The following is a 19,057-nucleotide window of genomic DNA, read 5'->3' as shown; positions in this document are numbered from 1 at the left end:
TTAGATTTTTTGTTGTTATATCTGTACATAACATTTGATCATCATGTATTACGAAAAAAAAAAAAGTGTTAGCTCTTCAAAGATGATACAGTTCATAGTTTACTATGTTTACTTGCAGACCGTGAAGAGTTATAATTATTGTCGTAATTAATGTGATGACGTGAAGAGGGAGAAAAAAAATGCTGGAAGTGGAGATCGGGCGCGCATGCGTGGCTCGGAGTCGGTGCAGCAAGCAGGAACAGCCGAGCGGGGAACCACAAGAAAGAAAATTTAGGGCACTTTAGACTGTTGCAATGGCAAGCTTTTCAGCTGGACTTAGTAAGCATACATTTAAAGTATTCCTTCTTGTATTATGGGTAGTCGGCCATTGTGTGGTGTACGGAATGTATTGGGTTGTTGGTAAATGTGTGTAGCTGCTTAGCATTTAGAAAAGTTCAGAGTAATGGCTGGCATGCTGCTGCCGTGCAGGGTCTGCTGAAATAGTGTCACAGTAGCGCGTACAGACCTCTCAGTTTAAGTACATTAATAAGCTAACAGATCGTGTAGGTTCTCAAGTCAGATAAGTAATTTTCACCAGACTAACACCATAGGTTTTTTTTTTTTTTTTTTGTATTTAATTGTGTGGAGAACGCTTGGGTAATTTCGTGAAGCAGGACTCGAAGCAGTAATGGCAATGCGTGTTGTTGATTGAATTTCTTATGTAGTATTGCCGCGTGATTATTTGTTCTATCATCCCAGGCTTTTTTTTTGTGTGTGTAACGTGTATTATTGCTCATAGGTACGGAAATAAGGAGTAAAAGACAAGGATTGGCTTGGGTAGGAGTGAGTGCTCGTGTAACAGCAGCTAGTGTTGCATCTGGTGTTGCAATGGCCATGGTCTATATTTATAGTCAGTGAGTCTGTAATAGGTAAAGACTTCTCAGTGCAGAACACGGGTATATTTTCGTAAGATATCTTTGAAGTACTACCCTTTTATTATTAGGGTTGTTAAGGTTGTTTAGGGTGTTAATAAGTGGCACCACCGCCTAGGCTTTCCTCGGGAGTACCCAAGGTCAGCCCTCATACCTACATAGACTAGCCAGAGCTGACTTGTCTCATCATTAAATCTCCAGTGGCTGCCCACCTGTTTTCCACACCTCCCTAGCTACGACCTATACTTTCATAAAAAAAAAAAAAAATCAAGTTATGTAATTAACAATGCAAATGGCGTTTTCTCAGGTTTTGCAGTGCATATCTCATGATCTCAAAGCTTTGCCTATCATTTACCTTAGCAGAAATTACCCTTTCACTTAAAATTAGGAAAACCACAAGGATGTTTTCAGAAACAAAGGCAGTGATAGATGGATAGGTAGGTAAGTAGGAGGGTAGCTAAGAGAGAGAGAGAGAGAGAGAGAGAGAGGGAAAGAATGTTTTTGTTAATGTATTACACATGATAGCACATAAATTAACTTCTATGTACAGTGGACTCATGATGTACAGGACTTGTATGATATAAGCTGAGATGATGCATTCATTATAAAATTTCACTTAAATAGGTCCTTAAAAGTTAATTCATACTTCAGCTATGCATACCAGTATATATAGGGAGGTCCATGAAGGCAAACATGAATATTTGTGTGTGTGTGTGTGTGTGTGTGTGTGTGTGTGTGTGTACATTTTAAACCTTTTTATGTCTGAGACTGTGGTGTATTTGAAACTCCAGTTAGTATGAAATGGCAATTAGGGTCTTGTGACAATGGCATACAAAAACACTTACTTCCATTACTGTTTCATTGGCTACCTAAGTGTGGGTGGTGTACTAGAATGATGTCTAAATTATTGTCTGTGAGGAGATATTCACACATTGACTAGGTTTTGTCCCTCAAGCGGTATGTCCCTGGCAGGAGGACACCGGGGGCAGTACTATTGGCATTGGGTTGATCACACAGCTTGCAGGAAGAGGTCAATATTCCAGCTTGAGTCGAGGTGTAATGATTTTTGCTGGAGAACTATGAGTTTATGACAGTGATGCCTTGAATGAACGGTAGTGGTTGTAATGCTGAATAGACCCACTTTGGGTCTGCAGAGGTTTTGTATAAGGGATTGTGGAGTGAAGGGCAGCTGAGTGAATCCTTTGTTTATAGCAGAGGGAGTGTGTAATATTGTCAGGTATGGGCAGTCTGCAAGCATTTTTTTGTAAGACTGTCCACCATATCATTGGTTGCAATTTCATCATGGGAAGAAATTCACAAAAACCTTATAAAGAAAGAGGGACCACGAGTTACAATGAACTGAAGCAAAATTAGTTGCAACAAGCTTTGGTATTTGGGTTGCAGGGAAGAGATGGCCTAAAGGGCCATTTTAGACAATTCTTGTATATGTAGAATCATCATCATCATCATTTTTGTCTAATGTCCGCATTTTCCCATTAGGGCGGGGTTGGACGGGCAATAACTGCTTTCCACAACTGGCGATCTTGTGCCATATGTTCTTCTATTCCCAACAAATTCATATCCTCCGTCACACACTTCCTCCACTTTTTCTTTGGTCTTCCCACTGGCTGTTGGCCTCCAACCCTCACCTCCTCCACCTCGCTCAACACCCACCCCCTCCACCCTTCTCACGTGTCCGAACCGCCTCAGTCTTCGCTTCCTCAACTCAACAGAGAGGTCTTCAACTCCACACATCTCTGCCACCTCACTACTAGACCTCCTGTCTTGCCACCTCACTCCTGCCATGTATCTCAGTATCCTGCAGTCACAGCTATGTAGAATATCTGTCAATCTATTTGTCAGTGCACATGTTTCTGCTCCATACAGAAGAGCAGATCTGACACAAGCTCTGTATACCCTTCCCCTTATCCTCAGTTTTATGCTGCAGTTCACCAATAAACTGGCAATTTCTTGCCATCTTCCCCATGCAGCTGCTACTTTTGCCCTTACTGCTCTCTCTACACCCGCTTCATAGTCCAACATATCTCCCAAGTAGCAGAACTGTTGTACCTCCTCCAACACACCTCCATTCTCCTCCAACCCAACATCCTCGTCATCACCACCGCCACCACCACCCTCCTCCTCCTGCACACATCTTGGACATACAAAGTTCTGCACCACTCTGAGATTTCTCAGACCTGAGCATCGTTGGTGACACCATTTATTACACCTAATACACAACACTGAGTTTGCTCCCACTCCTCTTCCACAACATCCACATGGCCATTTTCCTAACTGAATTCTTTCTCTAGCTTCATTTCTGGTCACCATTAGTTTTGTCTTCTCCATATTTATTTTCAGTCCCCTGTACTCCATCCCCTCCTCCCACCTATTAAACATGTCAGTCACTTCTTCCCTTGATTCTGCTGTCAGTACCAAATCATTGGCATAGAGTAGCTCCCACGGGCCATCGCCTCTTGCCAGTTTAGTAGCCTCTTCCATTACTGTGATAAAGAGTCTCGGGTATGACTACAAACTGCATCCGGTGGTGAGGCTCTGATTGGGAACTTTCAGAGTTGTAGTGGAAGGTGGAGTTACTCTTTAATCTGCCATTGCTCCCAGGTCCACTCTTGACCCAGAGTGGTAGCACCTGCCTAGGGCCCCTGCTGCCTTGTAGTGTGTGCTTCTTTAGGCAAAGGATAGTAGAAGGAAAACTCTGAATCCAAACCACCTGCTGCCTTGCAGGTTATGCCCTTCATAGGCTAATGGTAGGCCCACTGCAGATACTTGTGGTTGGTGTAAGCAAGGGCATGCTACCATATAAATGATGACTGCTAATGTCACTAAAGTGATTAAAACTTTGTATCCTGACAATCATCTGCTTTTGGTTCTAATCTCTTAAGATATACAACCAATAAAGAGCCTTTGAGATATCTTCCTCCTTTCAGATTTATTTGTTTTTAGTGTTGTCACTCTATTGAGAGGTATTGATGTAGCTAAATATTTGAATCTGAAATTATGCTGCACAAAATATTTTTGTGGCCTGTGATTTTTCTTACTACAATGCAAACTTTATGAAGATTACATCAGAGAGACAAGAGCTTGGTGTGATTTAGCTGCATGTAATACCACATGAGATAACTTTGGTATATTTAATTTTGTCTGGAAACAAAGATGATGACTACAATATTACATCCATTATTTTCAGAATGTTGGAAAACACAACTGGAAAAAGGAAGAGACAGTGTGGATGTTACATAAGGGTGTACCAGACAGTGGAAGTAGAGGTAAGAGTATGTAATTGTATATAAACATGTAACTTGTATTTTATTAAAAAAATAAATAAAATGAAATAGGAAGAGGGTTGATTTAGAATGGATGTTGTATAGCCTGGGTAGAAGCTTGTATAAAGTTGCATAAGAAAAATAAAAAAGAATAAAAGCAAATTGATGCTTTTACTTATAGAAAGTGGTCTAGAAGTGATTGGCTCACAGCTGAGAGGACCAGTTTAAATCAAAGGGTGGATAGAAATAATTTAGTTTTACTTTTTCTCATACTGTGTACTGCCTGGTAAAGCACCCTAAATTGCCATTCTCTAGTATCTTGCAGAATCCTTACCAGCCATTTAGGGAGAACCATCTTGCAGTGATCTTGACATTGGTTCGTGTTTTTAAATACACTATTTTCAGAGGCCACATAGATAAGTTTTTTTATTTTTTATTTTTTTTACTTTTTTATTTTTTTTATTGATACATAATCCTTGTTAAACAATCACTTGAATAAACACATTATCTTTTCTAAACTATTTCCAGAATTAGAAAAAAAATCCTTAAAAATTCCAGCTTTTGCTAGAGTAGCTTTTGTTAGAGTATATTAGAAGTTGAAAAGACCATGAGGCATTGTAGAATATGGAGGATATGCTGATGATTTTATATTGCTGAAATAGTTGTGACAGTTGTAGAGGTATGTGGCCTGGGAAATGGTTCAGTAATATAGGTGTGATAGTTTTGTATTGGTTCCTAGTGCTTTGGTGAAGTTGAGAAGATAGAAGAGGGATGGTTTTAAGGTGGGAATAGGGATGAAGTAAGACTGAATGCCATTTTCCTTGTAAATACATGTATGGTTGAACAGTTAAAATAAGTTTTTAAGAAAAATCTTGTCTTGATTCATCAGGGTATTTAAGATACTAAGATTTGATGCAATATTCTCTCTCTCTCTCTCTCTCTCTCTCTCTCTCTCTCTCTCTCTCTCTCTCTCTCTCTAGATTTATTGTTGCAGTCATTTCTTGATGCCATCTGTCTCATCCTCCTGACTAATGCCTCTGCCAGTATGAGCTTTCTGTGTAATATGTGTCGTGCTCCACGTTCAGCTGGAAGACTCTTGTCCTCAGCTGTTTGTTTTCACAGTGTTTTGGAGGGTTAATAATGCTTTGACTAACCATTGATAGACTTTTCAAAATCTCAAGGGCAAGGCTAATTTATAGTTACTTAAAATATGACTACCTAGCTTGCACTTTTACGTCTCCTGATGAAAGAGACAGGGCTTCCAGATAACTACAGCATGCACTGAGTATGAAGTCCATGTGTGTGATGCATGTTCGTATACAATTGTGAGATGTTTGCAACAAGGATGTACAGACTCAAGATGTTAATTGCAATTTATTTTTATATTTTATGAAATTAAAATTGCTTGCACAAGAATTTTCCTTGATTTACTCTTCTCTAGAGTATGTGTGTTTTCAGAGTTATCTTGGGAGTTACTGGTGGCTTCTTCCTGAACTGCACAGAGATGACCAGTGCTTCATGTTTGAGCTCTTCAGTCTCTCCTCCACATCACCTTCCAGTGCTGATAATCTGCAGACATCTGTAATGTGTTATTAGTTTCAAGAGGGGGTATGTCTGTGGAGCAAAGGAAGAATGGTTGCATATGATAGGTGGTTGCATATGATGGAAGGTATATATATATATATATATATATATATATATATATATATATATATATATATATATATATATATATATATATATATATATATATATATATATATATTAGTGTCCATGGTGGCAGAGAAGGTTGATAGGTGAGACCAGTCATGAACAACTGTTATTTGTAAACATAGGTACTATATGGGACATATGCTGGTTTGTGAGTGACAAATGAGTGTGTTTGTGTGGAGAGGGGGGAGGAGGAGCTTAATATGTAAGGCTATACTGAGTTGCTTTGGTTTCTGACATACTTTTGGAGCATACTGTCTGTCACTGGACAAGGAGGTGGCACTGGTATATGGTTCATAGGTATGACTGTGATGAGCAACTGTGGTTTAGAAACATTGTGCATGTGTGACAGGGGAAGGGAGAGAATGTGGAAGGAGGAGGGGGATTGATATGAGTGATATGAGATCAGTGATGGTCAAGTCATTCTCAAAAAACTGTGTAGGAAGTAGATTCTATAGATCTCTAAAGTGATTAAAAAGAAGTCACCTTAAGCAAGCAAGATATTTTGGTAGGGAAGAAATTGAGTTCTTTTTCATTTTCAGAGTTAGCCACACCATATGCTTGGAGTTGTTGGTGGCTCCCTCAGTAATTAACTGCACAGAGATGACCAAACCCTGATACTGCCTCGTGTGTGAGCTTTGTAGCCTCCCATCTGCATCAGCTTCCAGTGCACATCATCTGCAAACATCTGTAAATTAGTTGTTACGTTCAAGAAGATGTCTGTGGAGCAAGGAAGAATGGCTGCATATGATAAAGGATACACGTGTTAATGGTGAACAACTGTTGTTCATAAACATACAGTGAGAGAGACAAAGTGTGGGATGGATATCAGCTGATATGCAAAAGGCTGTGGACAGAATGATTGACTGGGACAGGTAGGAAGTCTTGACATATAAGACTTGTGCATTACTGTTTATACTATATTTTGGAGAATTATGGGTCTATGGAGAGAGAGAGAGAGAGAGATTGTTATTCAGATCAGTTGTGGATGAGTTCTTAGGCACTTTCGCCACGGATGCGACGAGCCAGCTGGACATCCTTTGGCATGATAGTCACATGCCTGGCATGGATGGCGCACAGGTTGGTATCCTCAAAGAGACCCATGAGGAAACCTTGGAAGCTTCCTGGAGAGCCATGGCAGCAGAGGACTGGAAGCGGAGATCAGTCTTGAAATCCTGAGCAATTTCACGCACCAGGCAGTAGAAAGGCAGTTTCCTGATAAGTAGTTTGGTGTTCTTCTGATAATGGTGGATCTCACAGAGAGCCACAGTTCCCAGCCTGTAATGGTGGGGTTTCTCGACGCCTTCGTGGCAAGCTGTTTGCTTGGTACAAGACATAGTAGTGGTAACACTTACTCGGGACGAACTCAGTTGAGTCTGCCCCTGCTGTAAGTAAAGCCCTGTCCACACTATCGAGCATGCTTGATGGGCAAAAAGTGGTACCAGATCCCGTTTCAATACATAAGCAAGGAGTGTGAGTGGCAGGCACAAAGATGACATCAGAAATGAGGAAACTGGGCAAACGAGCGGGCAACTGCCTGTGAGTGAGCTTGAAGGAAACACCAGAAACTGTTTCAACTGGTATGATGCGAAACGCTAAAGGTATCCTCGGAACTATGTAGAAATCTGTCTCATGTTCAAAGTGTTCTGTGCATGTCAGCTTGTCTGGTGGTCCTTCTACAAGTGTAAATGAAGGAACAAACTTTTAGTGGTTCAAGCAAGATACAACATGGATAATTGATATGTACCGGCAAAAATCTTGCTTGTGGAACATAAAGAGTGCTGATTATAAGGACTGAAATAAATGTGTAGTGCCCTTACAGCAATAACAAGGGAAATACAAAAGAAGTATGCATCCATTACCATTGCAGATATCAAAAAGAAACTAGATACTTTGTGAAATCAGTACAGGCGTGAAATTCGACAGATAGAAAACTCTCGCAAGTCAGGAGCTGGGACGGATGACGTATACAGCCCCAAGTTATGGTGCTTTGATGACCTTCCTTTTCTCACTGATGGTGGCACAATGAGGATGGTGAAGGACTAGATATTGTGGGCTAAACTACATCTGGTAGCACTTTGTTGCCAGTTCCCTGCCTGTGGTTTTCCCGCTTCTGACGTCATCAACCCTCATTCTCGCTACCTATTGTGAGCTGGTATCACTGTTTGCCCGTCGAGCATGCTCGATAGTGTGGACAGAACTTAAGTAAAAGAAAGAAAAGTTGGGGAGGGGGAAGTGGGAAGAATAGGGGGGTGATAAGAAGGGAATTGGAGGGAATTGGAGGAAAAGTCACTGGGGCTTAACCCAGGTGCAATTTGAATTTTTGGTTACTTTATCAGGGAAGATATACAGCTTAGCCCAGGTGCAATTTGAATTTTTGGTTACTTTATCAGGGAAGATATACACCAATGGAGGTGCGGCTCATCAGAGACAACCATGCTAGCCACAAGTCACGCCTCCGCACCTTTCAACACCGGCGGGACGTGGTGGGAATCGCCATCATGTATAAGGTGAATGTGTGTCACGTGAGCCACCTACAGGAGCTGCGACAACCACTCTGCCAAGCTCAAGTAAACACCCAAGCCATCAATCAGCCTTTGCCCCTGAGGAACTCCTGCAGCCCCATGGTAGAATGTGGCACCACCAGAGACAGTTTACTAACATGCACATTAGTTGGTGGAACAAGATATTAGCCACACAGGTGGACCTGAAAGGGTCTACCCTGTAGGGGCTCAAAAAAAACAGTTAAATGACTGGGTTGTTTGTTGTATTTGGGGGGGTATGAAAATATATGAGTTTGGCTTTTAGTTAGGAAATAGTGATGATGTTTCCTTTAGTCTTTCAAAGTCACTAACTATTTAATGTAGTACATAACTTACTCTGTTACTAAGTTATTGTAATCCAGTATAAATAAAGAGGAGATAGAGAGAGAAAGAGAGAGAGAGAGAAGAGAGAAGAGAGAGAGAGAAGTATTATGACTGCTGTCATAATACATGCTTTGCCCACCCTTCAGTAAAGACTGACCTAACTGGCAATTCTGTCCATATAAGATAATTCTGATCCAGTGCCTCATGGTGACCAGGGAGCTGACATGATTTATTTGTAGTCACTCCAAAAATCAGGCAGAGTTCAGAAGTACGAGTAACCCTGAGACATTGGATTTGAAATCAGCTTATGTAAAGACGGAATTGCCAGTTGGGTTGATTACTACTACTACATAGTTAAACGTTACACCAACATCACGACCTGAATGATGATGGGCAGGGCATGTATCATGACAGCAGCTAGCCTCAGTAAGTGCCTCAAATTTTATCTTGGTTTTCCCTAAATTTACTCTTATAAAAAAATGCCTTAAGCATCCACATTTGGCACCAGAGCATACACAATTTTTTGTCAACTGTCAGGGTCTCGGACATCCACAGCCAAAGTTACATCCTTGTCTAAAACACTTGAGATGTTATTTGGGAAAAAAAAAAAAAAAAAAACTGCCCCTAAAAGCCTTATAAAACTAACTTAAGTTACATCAGTTTGGTGGTCCTTGTATATGCTCTCAGAGTTGACTTGGGAGTAGCCGGTGGCTTCCTGAAATGCACAGGGATGAGATGACCGGTGGTGGTGGTGGTGCTGCTGCTGCTGCTGCTGCTGCTGCTGCTGCTGCTGCTGCTGCTGCTGCTGCTTCTTGCTCTGATGGTGGTGGTGGTAGTGGTGCTACTACTGCTGCTGCTGCTTCTTGCTCTGATGGTGGTGGAGGTGGTGGTGCTGCTGCTGCTTCTTGCTCTGATGGTGGTGGTGGTGCTGCTGCTGCTGGTGCTTCTTGCTCTGGTGGTGGTGGTGGTGGTGGCGCTGCTGCTGCTGCTGCTTCTTGCTCTGTTGGTGGTGGTGGTGGTACTTCTTCCTCTGATGGTGGTGGTGGTGGTGGTGGTGGTGGTGGTGGTGCTGCTGCTGCTGCTGCTGCTGCTTTTTGCTCTGATGGTGGTAGTGGTGGTGGTGCTGCTGCTTCTTGCTCTGATGGTGGTGGTGGTGGTGGTGGTGCTGCTGCTGCTGCTGCTGCTGCTTCTTGCTCTGATGGTGGTGGTGGTGGTGGTGGTGGTGGTGCTGCTGCTGCTGCTGCTGCTGCTGCTGCTGCTGCTGCTGCTGCTGCTGCTGCTGCTTCTTGCTCTGATGGTGGTGGTGGTGGTGGTGGTGGTGGTGCTGCTGCTGCTGCTGCTGCTGCTGCTGCTGCTGCTGCTGCTTCTTGCTCTGATGGTGGTGGCGGTGGTGGTGGTGGTGGTGGTGGTGGTGCTGCTGCTGCTGCTGCTGCTGCTGCTGCTGCTGCTGCTGCTGCTGCTGCTGCTTCTTCTTGCTCTGATGGTGGTGGTGGTGGTGCTGCTTCTTTCTCTGATGGTGGTGGTGGTGCTGCCTCTGCTTCCTCCTCTGATGGTGGTGGTGCTGCTGCTTCCTTTGATGGTGGTGGTGGTGCTGCTGCTGCTTCTTCCTCTGATGGCGGTGGTGGTGCTGCTGCTTCTTCCTCTGATGGTGGTGGTGGTGGTGGTGGTGCTTCTTCCTTTGATGGTGGTGGTGGTGCTTCTTCTGATGGTGATGGTGGTGGTGCTGCTGCTTCTTCCTCTGGTGGTGGTGGTGGTGGTGGTGCTGCTGCTGCTGCTGCTGCTGCTTCTTCCTCTGATGGTGGTGGTGGTGGTGGTGGTGCTTCTTCCTCTGATGATGGTGGTGGTGGTGGTGCTTCTTCCTCTGATGGTGGTGTTGGTGGTGCTGCTGCTTCTTCTGATGGTGGTGTTGGTGGTGCTGCTGCTTCTTCTGATGGTGGTGGTGGTGGTGTTGGTGGTGCTACTGCTTCTTCTGATGGTGGTGTTGGTGGTGCTACTGCTTCTTCTGATGGTGTTGTTGGTGGTGCTGCTGCTTCTGATGGTGGTGTTGGTGGTGCTGCTGCTTCTTCTGATGGTGGTGTTGGTGGTGCTGCTGCTTTCTCTGATGGTGGTGTTGGTGGTGCTGCTGCTTCCTCTGATGGTGGTGTTGGTGCTGCTGCTGCTTCTTCCTCTGATGGTGGTGTTGGTGCTGCTGCTGCTTCTTCCTCTGATGGTGGTGTTGCTGCTGCTGCTGCTTCCTCTGATGGTGGTGTTGGTGCTGCTGCTGCTTCTTCCTCTGATGGTGGTGTTGGTGCTGCTGCTGCTTCTGCCTCTGATGGTGGTGTTGGTGCTGCTGCTGCTTCTGCCTCTGATGGTGGTGTTGGTGCTGCTGCTGCTTCTGCCTCTGATGGTGGTGTTGGTGCTGCTGCTGCTTCTTCCTCTGATGGTGTTGGTGGTGTTGCTGCTGCTGCTGCTTCCTCTGATGGTGGTGTTGGTGGTGTTGCTGCTGTTTCTGCTTCCTCTGATGGTGGTGGTGTTGCTGCTGTTTCTGCTTCCTCTGATGGTGGTGGTGTTGCTGCTGCTGCTGCTTCCTCTGATGGTGGTGTTGGTGCTGCTGCTGCTTCCTCTGATGGTGGTGGTGTTGCTGCTGCTGCTTCTTCCTCTGATGGTGGTGGTGTTGCTGCTGCTGCTTCTTCCTCTGATGGTGGTGGTGTTGCTGCTGCTGCTGCTTCCTCTGATGGTGGTGGTGGTGCTGCTGCTGCTGCTTCCTCTAATGGTGGTGGTGGTGCTGCTGCTGCTGCTTCCTCTAATGGTGGTGGTGGTGCTGCTGCTGCTTCCTCTGATGGTGGTGTTGCTGCTGCTGCTGCTTCCTCTGATGGTGGTGTTGCTGCTGTTGCTGCTTCCTCTGATGGTGGTGTTGCTGCTGCTGCTGCTGCTTCCTCTGATGGTGGTGGTGGTGGTGGTGGTGGTGGTGCTGCTGCTGCTGCTGCTGCTGCTTCTTCCTCTGATGGTGGTGGTGGTGGTGGTGGTGGTGCTGCTGCTGCTGCTGCTGCTTCCTCTGATGGTGGTGGTGGTGGTGGTGCTCCCTCTGATGGTGGTGTTGGTGCTGCTGCTGCTGCTGCTTCTTCCTCAGATGGTGGTGGTGGTGTTGGTGCTGCTGCTGCTGCTGCTGCTTCTTCCTCTGATGGTGGTGGTGGTGGTAGTGTTGGTGCTGCTGCTGCTTCTTCCTGTGATGGTGGTGGTGGTGTTGGTGCTGCTGCTGCTTCCTCTGATGGTGGTAATGGTGGTCCTGCTGCTTTTTCCTCTGATGGTTGTTTTGGTGGTGGTGGCGGTGCTGCTTACTTAAAGACTGTGACTAGATGTACCACATTTAGTTACCTATGCATTTTTTTCTGAATTGAACTTAAATTACAACCGAGATGCGGTTTAATTTATGTAGTGATAGGATGTAGGTCACAACCAACATCTTATCTGCAGCCTATACAAAGCTGATTGGATGACCCAAAGGTTCCACAGTCCAGTTTGAGACTTTGTCAGGACTCGTGCAACTTGAAAGCTTTGATAAATATACAACTGTAATAAGAGACATCAGATCAGAGCCAAAATGATACTAAGACAGTGCAGTGAACATAGAAGAAATAACCTACTACTGACTTTTCAGCCTTATTCCAGTTTTGGAGAAAGGTGAGTTAAACAAGTTTTAGATTCTGAAGATGCTTGGAAAAGCCACTCGGCACATCACTACGTCAACTTTCTTGATTGAAGTATAACCAATTTCATGAAACCGAAAGAAATAGACAACCTACTTGTGAGAGGATATTCAGCGTTTCCTTGATTGGTGCTTCTTCACCTTCCCTGTGATGGTAGCACTAAGTTATGGATTAGTTTTCCAGTCTGAAAATATACAGTGTAATCATGAAAAGTTTTCTAAAGAAAATAATTACAATTCATATTTCCTCCACAAAATATGCATGTCAATTTATTTTTCCTTCACAAAATATGCATGTCTTGAGAATTTACTTGAAAGTCTACAATATTTGAAAGTAAAATTTACCTCATTCATGCTGCAAGGTTTCCTAAAGTAATACAAACCACGTTTTACCTCGAACATTATCGCCTATTTTTGCAAATCCATCTTCCAATTCCATCCCACATAATCTTGATACCATATGGAGATTATTCACCTCTCAGAAATTCCTTCCCATTTGCAAGTTACTGACGGACATGCTATGCACTACAGGGCAACCCACCTCCATGTAACCGTTGTGCACGCCAGCACTTCTTCCTTTACCCTTCATCTCCCTTAAACAGCCGTCTGCAAAATTATGAAACAACCACAGAAACCGCATATCCTAACTTCACTTCTGTTCCTACAGTGAACCTCTCTCTCTCTACCTTCATACGTGAAATTTCATAAATTTAAAAACCAATTTCTTACAACAGCTGCCCCCTCCCCCCACACACACACTAAATCTTAAGATTCTAAAGGGCTTTCCTATTCATGTGCTTTCCTCTAGGTGCACATTATGCTGCATACAACTTTTCATCCTTTCCTAACTACTCCTCATTTATCATAATTGCAAATATCTGATTCACAATCTTAATTTTTTTATATATATTTTTTAAAATTATGTATTTATTTATTTATTTATTTTTATTCTCTTATCTTCGTCACTGATCTTCACCTCAGTGGGGCACTGAAGGTATGTGCTGTACATTTTGGACTTTGACGGCGCACCTAACCTGTAGTCTGTAAAGCAGGCCTGGTAAAAGAGAGACCTGCATTCTGGGAGGTGACACTTTGGTGATAGTCGCGGCACACAGTTTGCTGCGAATCACTGCTGTGTAGATCTAGCTATACAGTACAATGAAATTTTTTTTCAATCCCATTCCCTCCTCTCAACAAAGGTCTATTCAGAAACGCTCTGCTTTCACACCACGATTATTGTGTAAGGCTAGAGATGATTAGCCGAATTTTGAAGTGCGTTTCTCATCTTAATGTAGAAATATCGTTAATCTGTCATTAGAATCATAAAAGAAAAAAAAAATAGAAACAAGTGTCACAAAGCTTGAAAATAATCGAGGTGCTGCTACTGTTTCAAATATGGTTCACACACACACACACACACAACGATAACGTAATGTGATGGTTTTTGTTATACGGTTTCATGTTCGCGTTAAGCTCCTTCCTTCAAATGTATACGAGGAGTACAAGCGGCTGACAGAGGTGTAGGTGAATCTGTGTGCGCTGCAGGGTTAGGCATCCCGTCTGGTAAACAAATGAATAAAAGATAAACTGAATGGAAAAAAAATAAAATAAATAAAAAAATAATATATATATATATATATATATATATATATATATATATATATATATATATATATATATATATATATATATATATATATATATATATATATATATATATATATATATATATATATATTATATATATATAATGTTGGTTGACTAGGGGTGTGTTGTATCTTTCCTTGCAGCATAAAGTAATGAAACGAGTATGAAATAAAACTTACAATCACTATTAAACTGAGTATCCACTACCTGAAGCGGGCATAGCGCGTGCAACGTATCTAGGACACTGATCCCGCTTGGGTTCAGGTAAGTATGTTGTGGTACTGTTAACAACGTGCAAGCTAATGAACAATAAGGGAAATCAAAGCTGACGAAACTTCAAACCTGCACAAGTTAATGAGCAAGAAGTTATTGTAACATTATACAAGTTAATAAGCAACAAGGTTAATGTAACATATACCAGATAATAATCAATAAAGGAAAAATATATACCCAAAATACAACACAAATATAAATAGCTCAGGCGTGTACGTAATGAAGAGTGCGAGTGTACGTGTGTTCGTGTTTGTGTTCGTCACGTCTTTTAACTCACGACAATGTTACCGAACGCAGGGAGAATGGCTCCAGCTGTGAGAAGCGAGTGAGACTTACAAGGTGTGGAAGTGAAAGTCAGTCGTCAGCTTGGTTAGCTCCATCGAGACGAGTCGAGACGTGTTTCTAAAGCTTCGTGTTTATGATGCCGCCACGGTGTGGTCAAGACGGTATTCGAAGCCGATAGTTGGTTGGAGAGATTAGTGGCTGGCGAGGTGGATACGAGGGCCGTAATATTATATATATATATATATATATATATATATATATATATATATATATATATATATATATATATATATATATATATATATATATAAACGATAACGATGCCGGTGTCGCCATAACGAGGCAAATTTCACGATAAAGACACGGGAATCACCAAAATGAAGCGGATTTCACGATAACGAACCGGATTTCACGATAACGACGCGGGAATCACCAAAACGAAGCGGATTTCACGATAACGAAGCTTTCCTAATCTTCTTATGCTTTTATGGTCTTAAATGATTCCAATACCATACAAAATGATTGGGTCTTCATATTGATGAACATCTAAATTCGGGACACCATATCAAGGCGGTACACCTAAACACTGTGTGAGGTACTGCAGAGGATTCTTCACCAGCTCCCCAGTGAAGCAATGATGACCTGTGATGACATGTGTTGCCCTCATGTCATATCTTGTGTTTCTGCAGAGGGCGGCACCTGATTGTTAGTTGCGCAACATAAAATTTTAAGATGTATATATTTCTTAATGAAAAAACACGATTCTGTAAATCTTGTATATTCACCACATAAATCATTGAAATTCAGTGACATACAAATATTTTTTGTTAGTGTATTTTCGGAAATAAGTGATTAAAGTAGTTCATTATTCAATTAGGTAGACAATATTTATACAGGAGGCTTCGGCAGAGACGTGATGATAATGCCCGCAGCACCGCACAGCTCTGTACCCACACAGCATCGTACACTCCGACCACCATAAAATCACCTGTGAGCAACAGTACTTTCTTCATATTCAAGAACACTGAGAAATGTTCAGTCTCTGTAGATATTAACACAGACTACGAATGTAGACTTTTTTATGCATGTGATATGGGATATGCGTGTGTATTGTGTGCTGGATGAATACGAGTAAGAACGTTCAGATGTGTGTATATGTGATGGCGTATGAGATGGTAAAGTATGCGTGTAGGATAGCAAATGTATAAACTCGTGTTTATGAATATAGTGTGTGTGTATGTGTGTGTTCTAATCTATCATTGGCTATGCCTTCCCTCTAGTCGCTAGCGAGTGAAGATGACACGCTGCCATTGCCTTGTGCTAAGGAAGCAGACACTAACGTCGGCCGTCGGCCCTTCAAGCCAGACAGTATAGTTGGCGGAGGTGACTGAGACACGTATTACAATGCAGTATTACAATGACGTGAGGGTACGGGATGAGTACACCACAACATTCATAACCAGCTAATTGATTAATAAAGTTTGATATCAGTTTTGCATTTGAAGTGGTGCGATCACGAAAAAGCGCGACAAACCTTAAAGAAGAGATACATTTTACTACAAGCGGGACAGACGTTGTAAAAGCGGAACTGGCCCGCCTTAAATCGAGACTGGTCACCTTACCCCAGCAGGGCCAGCACCGAGCTAACTGGTGTGCATTTGTTAAGTCCATCCCAGGACCAAGCTCAGGTGTGCAGCTGTCAAGTCCACCCCCGCACCAAGCTCAGGTGTGCAGCTGTCAAGTCCACCCCCGCACCAAGCTCAGGTGTGCAGCTGTCAAGTCCACCCCCGCACCAAGCTCAGGTGTGCAGCTGTCAAGTCCACCCCCGCACCATGCTCAGGTGTGCAGCTGGGCCTAGTGTTTAGGACACCATATTTTCATCCATGCACCTGAATGCTATTTCCAAGCTAGTTACTGATGTAGCTGTACAAATATCAGCTACCTGTTTAATACAAATTCAACAATACTAGACACTCTTTACTCACCGGTAGGAGAATGATGGCCTAGTGTGACACTGATGAAATGCAGCAACGGTGACCCAAAAAGAGAACCGCACTGAGACAACTTCAGACTTGTGGTAGCTAACAATTGACTGAAACAAGAGAGACCGGCCTTCCCAACTGATTTCCTGTGTAATGCGCAGATCTCTGCACTGAACCGCTGCGCAGGGTAACCACAAACCAGGCAATTAGACAACTATACAATGGTAACAAAATTACAAATACGATCATCCTGATAATTATTCTTCACTGGATGATAATTAACTTCAAACTATTCTTTCCTACTATTTTTAAGTGTTCGATTTCGTAATAAGTGTAATTATCTCTGCACGTGTTACCGGAACCATCACAAAAAAAAAAAAAAAAAAAAAAAAAACACCACGTAAGCATTTTGCACTTCAAGTATCATTATAAACGTACTAATAAATAATACAAATAAAAAAGTAAATAAAAAAAAATCATCCTCTTGTCTTTATAACTGAAGCTATGGTTTCTATAATACTGTAACTAGTGTAATTAAATTAATAACAATAGCCTCCACTACTAGGTTTACTAGTTTTCACATATACTTTTCTCTCCCTTTGTATTCATTGTGGTTTCAATCTACTAATGTAAAAAAAAAAAAAAAAAAAAAAAAATGTATGCAGCTTAGGACCTAAGCTTTGCTGCTGTTTGAAATTCACTTCTATTTACCACTAAAACTATAAGCGTCTCCGGGCGAGTGGTGGGGAACATGACAGGCACTACCACAACCACCAAACAGCAGTAGCAGCACAGACTGCACTCACCGGTCACCACACCTTACCTGTGCTGCTGTAGCCTTGGACCAGGAAGTATGATGTTCAATCTAAATTCATAAGAGAGGTCGGGTACTTACTTTTTGATATATAAACGCAGCAAAAGCCTGCACCCTCCTGACATGTCTGTGATGGTGTTCCGGCGGCGAACCTGCACCACCTCAAGTAGTCTTGACGGCGGGAATTTTGAAGCTTCGGTTAGGTACTTCGATTTTACCTTACATTGAACGTTCTCATCTGTCTTCGATGATCCGTGAATATTTAATGTTTATGTTTATACTATCCATACGAAATATTCTTTTACTAATAACAACCAAAGGGATTAAGGAATGTATGCATGTTGGGGAAAACAGATGCGCATGTTCACGGGAATGTCATGAGTCGTGAGTCGTAGGAGTACATCCACGAAGTGTTCCTGAAGACAGTGAGCAATGGTTAATGAAAGAAACGAAAGAAAGGGAAATGAGTTGGCAAAATAAATTAAATCGAAGATGTTACAGGAGAGGAAAAGCAGCTCATTCTACGGCCTGGTATCAAGACACCAGTGTACAGTAGCACTTTTCCCTCCCTTAAATTCCAGGGATCTTAGATATATCTATCAATTTACTTTTACAAAGTAAACCTGGTAAAGGGTTATTTCTGCAAGTAAAAATCTTGGTTTTTACTTGCACAAATGTCATTGTCGAGTTAATTAAATACAATACATAAGTAATTGTATATACAAAGGATTCAAAATAAAAAATTTTTTTTGACTTAACACTGTATTAGCTGTAGTTGCTTTTACAATCTCCAAGAGACAGCAACCTAATAATATATTATTTTCATATTAGTAGTGGTCATCATCTGAAATACTGATGTAAATACTGAACACTTAATATAATTTATATAAAATTCCCATCCAGTACCACATCTTTCAAGAGATAATCTTCAGCACAGTTCCATGAGTGCCTCTCAGTGAGGCTCAGGCCTTCCCCCCTCGCCTTGGGGCAGCTACTGTAAGTACATTGTTCCTTTAATGTAAAATCATTACAAGACTATTACAAGACTCATGTCTTGTATGTCACAACCTCAATAGATGATAATTCATTACTATTTTCTCGTGCATTACTTACTGCCAATCTTTAGTACTGTGTCAGTAATTGTCTAAATTACATAAAACAATTTAATAAAACTTTCAGTCAAGGAAATGAGAAGAGCTTACTCATTCTGCAATGTTCATCTTTTTTGGTGCTTATTAACTATTTTGAGTGAAATTGAGCAAACTGCTTGATAGCTAATTAATGAAACCTCCCTTTAAACACTATACAGGGAGGAAGGAATGAGGTGACACAAGGCCAGCTGACTGTGGGAAGCAATAAACATCAATCTTCAGTTTGGCTGTGCCACCCTTATGTGTCAAAAACATTCTTCTTATTAGTGCTTCCAACAAACACTGGTTCTCCTTTTCATGCTTACATTACTCCAGTGATTCATAACAAAAGAACAGTTTAACATGTTTAACAGCTTTGGTTTACATGAATATGATACATATCTTAGGTATCAATGTGATATACTATGCTAGACTGCAAAGAAAATGTCATGAATTGTATCACAGCCTA

At 42.1% G+C, this 19,057-nt stretch overlaps 2 long non-coding RNA genes across 4 annotated transcripts; one reads left to right on the top strand and one right to left on the bottom strand.

Moving 5' to 3' along the window:
* The first annotated feature begins 135 nt into the window (after positions 1–135).
* Positions 136–6,585, top strand: LOC135113724 (uncharacterized). The gene is made up of 4 exons (XR_010274967.1): positions 136–318; positions 4,120–4,198; positions 5,654–5,776; positions 6,448–6,585. It is a non-coding gene; the product is annotated as an uncharacterized LOC135113724 (long non-coding RNA).
* LOC135113723 (uncharacterized) lies at positions 5,123–17,653 on the bottom strand. 3 transcript variants are annotated; one of them, XR_010274966.1, is made up of 5 exons: positions 16,648–16,868; positions 16,285–16,516; positions 12,555–12,642; positions 6,392–6,583; positions 5,123–5,774 (listed from the first exon to the last, which is right to left on the bottom strand). It is a non-coding gene; the product is annotated as an uncharacterized LOC135113723 (long non-coding RNA). The 3 variants fall into 3 exon arrangements; XR_010274965.1 differs by lacking the exons at positions 16,285–16,516; positions 16,648–16,868 and adding an exon at positions 17,540–17,653; XR_010274964.1 differs by lacking the exon at positions 16,285–16,516 and having other exon boundaries at positions 16,648–16,830.
* Positions 17,654–19,057: the final 1,404 nt, after the last annotated feature.

The sequence above is a fragment of the Scylla paramamosain genome, chromosome 26, assembly GCF_035594125.1.
Source record: "Scylla paramamosain isolate STU-SP2022 chromosome 26, ASM3559412v1, whole genome shotgun sequence".
Taxonomy (NCBI): Eukaryota; Metazoa; Arthropoda; class Malacostraca; order Decapoda; family Portunidae; genus Scylla; species Scylla paramamosain.
The sequence above is the reverse complement of the archived record's forward strand: the minus strand, read 5'-3'. Positions and strand labels throughout refer to the sequence as shown.